General features: G+C 39.3%; 1 long non-coding RNA gene across 4 annotated transcripts; it reads left to right on the top strand.

Annotated features, from left to right (window-relative positions):
• The first annotated feature begins 549 nt into the window (after positions 1-549).
• LOC128789616 (uncharacterized) lies at positions 550-5,206 on the top strand. 4 transcript variants are annotated; one of them, XR_008431472.1, is made up of 5 exons: positions 550-623; positions 1,680-1,780; positions 3,274-3,393; positions 4,137-4,271; positions 5,089-5,206. It is a non-coding gene; the product is annotated as an uncharacterized LOC128789616 (long non-coding RNA). The 4 variants fall into 4 exon arrangements; XR_008431471.1 differs by having other exon boundaries at positions 567-682; XR_008431473.1 differs by having other exon boundaries at positions 567-682; positions 3,974-4,271.
• The last annotated feature ends 5,026 nt before the right edge of the window (positions 5,207-10,232 follow it).

Here is a 10,232-nt window from a genome sequence, read left to right as displayed (position 1 = left end):
GGGCAGTTCTGCATTCTGTATCTTCTTTCTATCTGACCCACACATCTGAAGGAAAGATAAGAGTTGCTGCTCAGTGTGGACAGATAGCTTGGGTTCCAACCTCATCTACTCCTGTGCTGGAAAAATACAAATACTTCCTTAGAGAACCATGGTCAACACAGGCAGTTTAGCTTAATGGTAGGATCTTAAGTGTGTTAATAATAGTAGAGATTTGGCAGTACATTTTGTCACTCTTTACATGTTATCTGAGTATTTTTAGCTTGAAAATCATACAGAATTTCAACAGAATTTTGTGCACTCTGTGCAGAATGCTCAGCCACTGACTAAACGCAGTTTCATTCCCCTGCTTGCCCCATTTCTGTTTCAAAGTGCCATTCAGGCTCAGTGTGTGAGCTGGCTGGGAGTCTCTGGGTGAGCTGGACAGATACTCAGTCCTGAGCATGCAGTAGGGAAAGGGCAGAGCTGCTTTCTGACCAGGTCATACTTGTGGAATGTAAGCTTTGTGACCACAGGTATGGTGTCACAAAGCTAATGTTCTACAGTTATGACCTGGTCTGAGGCTTGGAATGTTTCACAATATTTTCATTCCTTTAATTACAAGAAATTGTGTCAGTTCTGATTTTGTGAGTATTTCAAAGCTGTCTGCATTGAACAATGTGTTGACACATTTTAGATGTCAAAGGTGAGCAAGGTCAGAAGTGCTACTTCTTTACAGGAGAATGCAGTTCTATCATTACTGCTGTTAAAAATCAGTATCTCCACAAGGTTCCCTACATCCAGTTCTGGTATGACCAGTTGCCCATGGAAACATTCATGAAAGCTGACCTTCCCAGTCCTTTGATCTTAGCAGATCTCTGGGGAAAATCAGGGCGTTTTTTTTATTGTCATTTAGGATCATTCAGCCATAGGCTGAAGGAAAATGTAGTTCTGTTGACAAAATCAACATAGACAGGTATGATAGAAATTCAGCTGTTAATTCATATGTGAGCGCTGTTCTTTCACATAAAACAGTTTCTTAGAAAATGTCTTGTGATTAAAAGGCAATGGTTATATTCCAATTCAAAACACCACCCCGCAGCGTGTACGTTTTGACAAGGTTTATGAGTCTTACTTCTGAAAGCACTCTAATGCATGACCTTCACAGGTGATTTATGATGACTTTTAGGAGACTAGGTAATACTGTAAAAGGACAAGGTGAAGAGAGAACCGTATCCAATTTAGAAGTGATTAAAATAAGGCTTAAGCAAGAGCCTCATTTACAATATGTTCAGTTCACTTCATGAACAGGAAGAGGCATGAATGATGGCAACATCCTGAGTTCCTGAATGAATTTTCTTGGTCCTAGTAATCTGCAGATTAGCCCCCTGGTATTGCTGCATATGTTGCTTTAAAAATCTCAGTCAACACCTGTGTCATAATTTGGAGTGGAAGTAATTACAGACTGTGACTGACACTTCTGTTAAAACCCTCTGGTTTTCAGGGTCCATTTCTGCCTGAGAGCCCCTTTTTCTTTCACTAATACAACAAGTCCAAAATACATAGTTCCACTTTTTTTACCTCATAATAAAAGAAGAAAATATATTGGTTTTTAAGGTATCACCTGCTCATATACAAACCACTGCCAAGTTGTAACCAGAAGTTTTGATGGTTCGATCATAACAGTGTTTCTTCTTTTATAGGAGCAGCCCCAATAGCCGGTTATGCTTCAGGCTTGTCTCACACTGAATTTTCTCTCTGTCTCTTTTACGGCCAGCCCAGCTGGAAGGTGACGCCTCAAAAGGTTTGGCTTCCTTGCTCTGCAGAGAGCCTCTCTGTGGATCTGCTGCTCTTGGAGCTGTTCTGGGGAGGTGTGAGAACTCCTCCTTTTCCCCTCTCATGAGCGTAGCTGGGGCTCCATTTCAGCCAAGCCAAGAACCACAGCAGGACTGGTGCTCCCCACCATTCCCCTGTGGAGAGGCAGTGGCATTCTGCAGCCAAGTGAGGCATCTGGTGCCTCTCTGAGGTAGGAGGGAGGGGGAAGAATTTTGAATTCCCCTCCTGTCTCCCCTTAGAAGAGACAAATAATAGCAGAGAAGCAGCAAGAAGCCTTTCCTAAACCTCCTCTCAAAAAAGGCATCTTTTTCAGCCAGCCTAGGATTGCTTGGCAGGCATAGTACGGCTTGAGTGCTTTCACTGGGAAACCATAGAATGGTTTGGGCTGGAAGAGGTCTTCAAAGCTCATCTAGTCCAAACCCCCTGCAATGAGCAGGGACTTCTTCAACTAGATCAGGTTGCTCAGGTCCCTGTCCCATCTGATCTTGAATGTTCCCAGCTATGGGGCATCCACCACCTCTCTGGGAAACCTCTTCTAGTGTTTTGCCATCCACAGTATAAAAATTTATCCCTTTACCTAATCTAAATTGATCCTTTTTAGTTTAAAACTATTACTCCTTGTCCTATCACAACAGGCTTATCCCCTCTTTCTTATAGGCCCCCTGCCATTATTGAAAAGCCACAATGAGATCCTCCTGGAGGTTTTTCCTCTCTAGGCTGAACAACTTCAACTCTCAAATGTTCTTCGTAGGAGTGGTGATGAGAACGGGCATAAACTCATGCTTAACACCACCTTTACCGGATTGCTGTACTCCAAAAACCAAGTGTCTTTCTAGCAGTTGAGAAATATAGGTGGTAGTATGGGGGATGGATTTCTTCTTTACCTTTTTCCACACTGCCTCTGTGTTGGCCAGGTTTGTTGTTAAAGTTCACTCTTGTCTGATTCTTCTCACTCATTGCTACTCATGTACAAGAGCTTGTGTTTCTTTCCTCCACAATATCACCTTGCTAGCTAATGTCCAAAATAGTTTTGGAAATTCATTAAAAATGCAAATGGAATATGCTAGTGTTATTTTAATTATGAATCAGACGTTACCTAGGAGTTAACAGACAGCTTTCTAGACAATAACAGTGCTGTGAGTTTCTTCAGTGAAAATGTCATGGAGATATCCTTCAATATCTTTGTGATGTAATTTATATATTCCATTCTATGAATGTATGGTTTGTGGCATTTGGCATTTAATACCCTTAAAATTTCTATTTACCAAATAAAAAATGTAGAGAACTGCCTTAAAATGGGATCAAATATATTGCTGCTTTTGATCAGAATAAGATCAAAATCTTTGCCTCAAACTGGTTTTACCATAGTGTAACTTTGTTGAGTTAGTTGGCAGTAATGAATTGCAGTTGAGTACATCTTCTTGGAGTCTGTGACTTAATTTTTTTCTTTCTTCTATTGAGGTTTCTCATTGACACAATTAATGCTTCATCTGTGAACCTGGCTGAACAAAGTATCATCCTCTGCTCAGGAAATTTTTGAGATCCTGATTCTAGGGAGCTGGCAAACTCCAGATCTCTGAGGTAAAACTCTTTAATGGAATGGTTCTTCAGCAAAATTCCAGATGCTTTGTGATCTGTGAGACACCTTGGGAAAACCAAGGTAAAAAGCTGAAATAGAAAAGAATCCTGCCAAACTGGCTGTGGTAGGCCACTGAGTTATTGCCAGGAAGAGGATTAGGAAGGCTTTTACAAGTATCAAACTGTGCTTAAATTCATAGTAGGATATAAAAATGTATCTCCCAGTGGGCCAGAAACAATTTTAAACACAGTATCTGGGGCATTTGGCTCTTCCTTTCTTCAATGCCAAGATCTGAATTCAGGAAGTTCTATTGCTTTTTCTTCTTCCCCAGATAGCTCCATTTACCAGAGCACTAAAGTAATGAGAGATGTGTAAGGAAATTAGAATTTTCTCACTCCCTGAGTTTGCTGAAGTCAGGGACAGAATAAGAACTTGAGACTTAATATCTTAAATCTATTTTGCTATAATTTAGCATACTACTTCAGTTCTCTTCAGAATTAAGACCTCTTCTAGTATCTTCAGTTTATATTCACCTATATATTATTTTCCCTCCCACTGTTGCCTTGAATCCGTGTTTTCTAGACCTCTCATCTATTTTGCTGTCCTCTCCTCTGGATCTTGAGTTGATCCACGTTGCCATTAACCTTGTTACCTGCTCTTTGGTGGACATAATACAGTAGGTAAGACCCTCAGGAATGTGAACATCAGGAGAGGATACACAGTGCTTTTGTCCCTTCCTTCCAAGGTGATGATGGCTTTGATTTCATTCTGGTATGGCATCACACTCAGGCTGTGATCTGCTCCAGGTCTTACTCTGCTGCTTAGTTCTCCTGGCATGGATGGTCAGGGAAGAGGAGCTGGGCCAGCAAAAATGTTCAAGGTAGAACAGCCTTGTGCATAATGACTCAACTCTATTTCATCTCTACTAATTTCTTGAAAATTGGCCTGCATTAGTTACCCACTTTCTGCTAAATAAATCAGAATATTTCTGTATGACACTGCTGCTCAGCAGTCCTCTTAATGAGCATTGTGAGATGATCATTTGTAACCCTGAGCCCTGAACTTTCATTAATTTCAGTAGTCAGAGGTTGATTAAATGAGCTGTTTCCAGGAGAATAAATCTGCCTGCACACATAGAGAGAGTAATTGACAACACACCACGAGTTCCTGTATGGCGATTCCAGATGTAAGAGTCTGGTGTGATTTTGTATCTGTTTGTAAGCATGGGAGCAGCATTGGAAACCTCTGCAAATGTTTCCCATTTTCAATGTGAGACAGCTTTTACAAACCCTTGAAAACATTAAAATAATGCTAAAAAATAAAGGAAGCATTATTTGACCTGAAGCATGGTTGTTTCACTTTCCAATGTTGCAAACAACTAAAAAGCCTTGTTATTTTGATCCACTCTATTTAAAATGTTAATTGTGTAATATAAAGTTTAGAGATCTTCTGCCATTGCTAATCTCAATCTTCATTTCTCTTCTTAATTGCACATTTGAACAAGAAATTGTAATGTTTTTAAATTATCTCTTAGGATCTATTGGGTCTTACGTGAAGGAGAAGGTAGTTCCTTGGCGGAGATGAGGTTTATATCCAGCTAGATCTGGCTGGTTTCCAGCAACATTGCAGAAGTTGCATTTGCAACAAACATTTTTGAAAAATATGTGTTGAGTCATCATTACTTTTCCTTTCCTCAGTCCTGCTGTCTGAAGGAAGCCCATGTTTTGTATGAGAGCGCTGCTTGGCTGGTCTGAGCAGAAGCAAGGGTTCTTGGTAAGTGGTGGCCAGGATTTGATAACAAAGAATAAAATTACAATTGAAATCAGGCAAGTTCTGTTTAGACAGGAAAGGGAAAAATGGCTCAGAGTTTGCCACGTGGTATCTCATATCTTGAAAAATAAACAATGTGTCTCCTTTGGTATTTTATTGTATATTAACGTATATCATTAATTAAATAATAAAGTCTCTAGCACTTTATACCTGCATAAGGAGCTTTCAGATGATCTAATTTAGTTCCCACTTACCATGAGAGACTGTGTCACATAGTCCTCTTTATGGATTTGTCAGATCTGTCCTAAAAATAGCTATTTCTTTAAAAATAAATAGTTACTATCTTGCTCCTCAGTTTAAAATGATATTTCAGACATTGCTTTCTTATGGCTAGGAGTCCTCCACTGATTTCTATTCAAGACTTACTCCTGACAGTTAATATTCACTTGTATTGGTGTTCTTGTCATTTTTCCAATTGTCATTGGCCACTTGTCATTTTTCCTCTTAAATGAAAAAAAAAAAAAACCAAACCTTTTTATCACTTGTCCTAATGAGTTTACATAAAGGGATAATATCTCCTCTTGGCTTTGAATGTGCCAGGCAAAATAAGTGAGGAACAGTACATTTCATAAAACAGATTGTTGTATGTCTTAGTGCCTCTCTTCACTCGCCTTTTTTTTTTTTTATTCTTGAGCAGAGCTGAAAAAGAATTGTATTGAGATAAGCATCACTGTGGCTTGTTTCATGGCATTAATAGCTTTATGTTGTTGTTACAAATGCTTCTGTTGATAAATTCTAGATAGCTTTTGCCTTTTTCTACAAAGCTAATCTTCCTTATTCTATGGTCCTCTGACTGATTAACATGGTCTTCATCCTCCCCACTAATTTCTCACTGATAATTTCCCTACTTTTAGTAGAAATACTTATTATTGCTAGGCTCTTGAGCAGAATCACAAAGCACATTATATCATTACTTTTTGTTCAGTTTCTATTAGGCAAGACTTTTTCTTTCTTTCAGAATGAAATTCCAGTATTTCCTGGCATTGGCAGTGCTTTCCAAAGTTGTACCAGTCTAACCAACCAAAGCTGTGCCTCCTTTTTTGTGTCTTTGATAAAAATACCAGATGAGCCCTAAGACAAATATTTAAAGGAATTACCTTCCCCAGTTCTTTTTTTTTTTTTTAATCAGTAAGCTTCCATGAACTTTAAGGATATTATTACTCTGTTTTTATTGGTGAGTATACTGAGGTGGCATCGTTGGAAAAGCATGGATCTCCAAAGCAATTTAGTCACTTGTAATGGGGCTGTGAAGAATGTAGATGTCCTACTGTGTAGCCCTTCATTAAATGCTATAATTGTATGTCTGTGAATGCTCCTGTTTTCACATGTGGAATGTCCTAGAGGCCATAAGTGCTGCTTCTGTATGTATCCAGTTTATCTACTTTATCAGGGATGCCCAGCCCTGCACTTCATGCCAAAGCCATTGTAACTAAAACTCTATGAAATAAGCTTTATTGAGACCCAACTAACTGGAGTGCTCCAATAATCCTGCCCTGGAGCTGGGATACTTGAAACACGTGCTTGACCCAGCTGTAGCTGCTGCTTTTGGTCAGAGACATTAGGCAGAGCATTTCTGTTTGTGGTTGTACGTCTCTTACAGAGTGGCTACTAATATTCTTAATCTCAAATTTTTGATTTAGGATGACTCCCTGTGCTTGAGGTGTGGCACATCTCCCCTCCTCCCAGAGCAGGGTGTGAGGGAGGGTCCCTTTTAAGGTCTGCTGATGTTGGTGTTCTACTCTGCAGAAACCAATAAAGACTGGTTTGCCCAGGGTGATAACCATGGGCACAGATTCCTAGGAGGGTGGTGGCATGTCTCTCTTGGCCTCCAGTAGCAATAACTGTTTAATCCAGGGATGGCTACACCTCCCTGTCTCTCACTGCTCATCTCTCCCTGTCTCTCACATCCTGCCTGAGGACTGAAAGTGATGCTCCTCTCCACATCCCCATTCCCAAATAGTCTTTGCAGGATATAAATTCAAATAATATGTCCATCATTACCAGCAGATCAGTGGCACAGCTGCTGTGGGGCTCGAGCACCAGAATGCTTTCCTTTTTTGCTTTTTTCTCATTTTAAAAAAGTTGACAAAATCCAGTGGGCTGGAAAAAAGAGGGTGTTCCTAGTTACCCTGAAGTATTGTCCTTTCTGTGTGGATGGAATAACTTGTGGCTGTTGGAGCTGAAGCAGTGCGCATGGAACAGTCTTCAAAAAAAGTTTTACAAGTAGGTTCATTTCAGAGCTGAAATTTGTTATTTATTAGAAGTACTAATACATGGAAAGAAATCTTTATCAGCTCTTTGGGGCTGGTCTGAACTGTTATCATCATTTTGCACATGCTTTTTGTAACCTCACCATTTGTTCTCATTTTCTCTTTTTTCTTTCTGGCCACCTTTTTGCTTCCCAAGAGATTAAAGGGCCAAAATGCTGCTCCCTGAACTTACTTCATTATCCACAGAAAGTTTCACAGTATAATTATAATGCAAATAGGAAGCTACTTATATTTAGAAAAGACAAGGCATTTAATTTAGGACCAAATAACAGGAATGAAAGGTACTCTCTTTTCTCTCTGTGAAATTGCTCAGTCTTTTCTGGATAACAAATTTTGTTCAGGATACTTAATAGAGTTTCAAGTGGTATATTAATTATTAAGCGTGATCCAAACTGTCATATTTACAAAGTGTTGCTGCAGTGGTGTAATTTCATGTCTACTGTCAGGAAATAAATCCATGGAATATAGATTTTAGTACTGACTAGGCCACTAACTTAAGTGACTGAAGGTGCTTCCCTCATCACTCCAGGCTCCTTTTTCTGTGTCTGTGAAATGTATATTACGGCAAGTACCTGTAACTTGTTGGGTGAATGACAAATTCTTGATGCAGTTAAGAAGTTGGAATTTACTTTTAGAGAAAATGTTTGTGTGTCACAAGATAGGTTTTGGTATGTTTTGAAGTATTGTGTCCTGTGAATCTGAAAATACTTCTAGAAATTCTTTAGGAATATGAATATTAAAATTTCATCTTCGGTATTGCTGTTGGTATATATTTCTTTCTTCTCGTGTTGGCTTTTCATGGCTTAACAGTGGTACTAGCACATATATGAGTGTTGAGCCATGAAATTATAGTGCAAATTGGAGAAACTGTAACAAGTAGCAACAGCCCAAATTATCTTAAGAAACCAAAATTAATTAAAATCCTTTATGTCTGCACAAAGACTGCATACTGTGTTAAGAAGTAATATTAAAAAAAAGAAAACATGAAGGTTTAAAATCATCATAAAATAAATTTTCAAAAGGTAATGATGAGATATATGATTTATCAATTCTTTTAATGTAAGCAGAAGCAGCATTTGACAACCAGTGCTTCAGAATATAGATCAGTTATTTTCTGACATTCTTCAGATATACTTGCAATAAGTTATTGAAATAGACAACTGGTTTTCTGTCCTCGTGCTAATGTATATCAGTAAATTGTCTCTAACTATCAATATAGTAAATGGTAAGCAATTATAAATCAATGGATACCACAAGCTTTAGAGATCAGCTATGCAGAAATAAAGATAAAGTAATAGCATTATGCTGTTCAAGAAGCAGAATTTTATGAGCTGTAGGACCAAAGGGGATTTTTAAAATCAGAAGAAAAATGATATGGTATTTTGCTAAAAAGGGTAGTGCAGACAAATAAGAAGGTGTTGAATAATGAGAACAATAATGTCTATCTGAGAAATCCAACTGATTAATTTGATCTGAAAGTCTATTCGGTTTTCTTGGAAACAGTAAAAACTGTTTCAAGTTAGAAGGAAAAACTGTCAACTTGATCTTTGTTTCTCAGCAGCTTCAGAGGGGGTCCTCTGTAGAGCTAAAACAAGAATGTACTCTGCTCTCCCTCACTTCTAGTCATGTGTTGCAACTATGAAGCAGAACTAAAAAATTAGGAGAATTATTATCAGTAGTATTATCAATATCAGTATTATGATATTGGATTTATTTTTAATAAAATTTTCAAGACTGTTAATCTGAAGCCTGAAAATGACTTTCTAATCTTTTTTTACAGTGAAAAATGTGAGATTGCAAAGAGATTTGTCTGTACTGGGTTGACCCTGCCTGGATGCCATGCACCCACCAGGTCACAGAACATTCTGAGTTGGAAGGGACCCACAAGGTTCAATACTGTGCAGCTCTTAAGTGAATGGTTCAGCTGGGGGTTGAACCCACAACTGTGGTGTTACGAGCACCTGCTCTGACCAGTGGAGCTCCTCAGAGTCAAAGCCTCTTTCTTGCTTCCCTCCACAGCTGGACAGGGGATAGATAATGTAATGAAGGGTTCATGAGTTGAGATAAAGACGGGGAGCGATCACTCACCAAATAACAGCAGAGGTACAACAAGCTTGAATTAGAGAAATTAATTGAATTTATTGCTAATAAAATCAGAGCAGAATTCAGCCACATCCGTCTTGGAGTCTCCAGGGATTGGCTCTGCTGGACATGGGGGAAGCTTCTGGCAGCTTCTCACAGAAGCCACCCTCATAGCTCCATCACTACCAAATCCTGGCCACACAAACTTGGTACAACATATTTGGAAATTGTTCTCCCCAGAGATCCAAGGCTGACACATGTTCAGGTGAGTGTTTTGATTTCCATTTCTACACATCCCAGTGTAGTTGAACATGCCCTGTTCTAGAGTCCTGATGGGAAGGTTAATTGCCCCCTGGAGCTGGGAGGGGCTGGGAAGAAGTCGGTGCTCTGGGAGGGATGCGCTCTGTTCTCTTACAAATGCAGGAGCTGCTCTTTGTGCTGTGGAGCAGAGCCAGGTTTCTGCTATCCAGGGAGGGAATTGGGGATCCCTGTTTTTAGTCATCTTTTGGAAGTACTAGTTTTGGACTGAGATCAGGTATGATTTGATGTTAACCTGTGGAGACACAATTTACCAGGGGTAGGAGATAGTTCTGTGGACTTGTTCTGATGGACATCTCATCGCAGGCTCCAGGCCATCTCTTCTCAATGCACCATTTCTT

Source organism: Vidua chalybeata, chromosome 6, assembly GCF_026979565.1.
Source record: "Vidua chalybeata isolate OUT-0048 chromosome 6, bVidCha1 merged haplotype, whole genome shotgun sequence".
NCBI classification, from domain to species: domain Eukaryota; kingdom Metazoa; phylum Chordata; class Aves; order Passeriformes; family Viduidae; genus Vidua; species Vidua chalybeata.
This window is presented reverse-complemented; position numbering and strand designations above follow the sequence as displayed.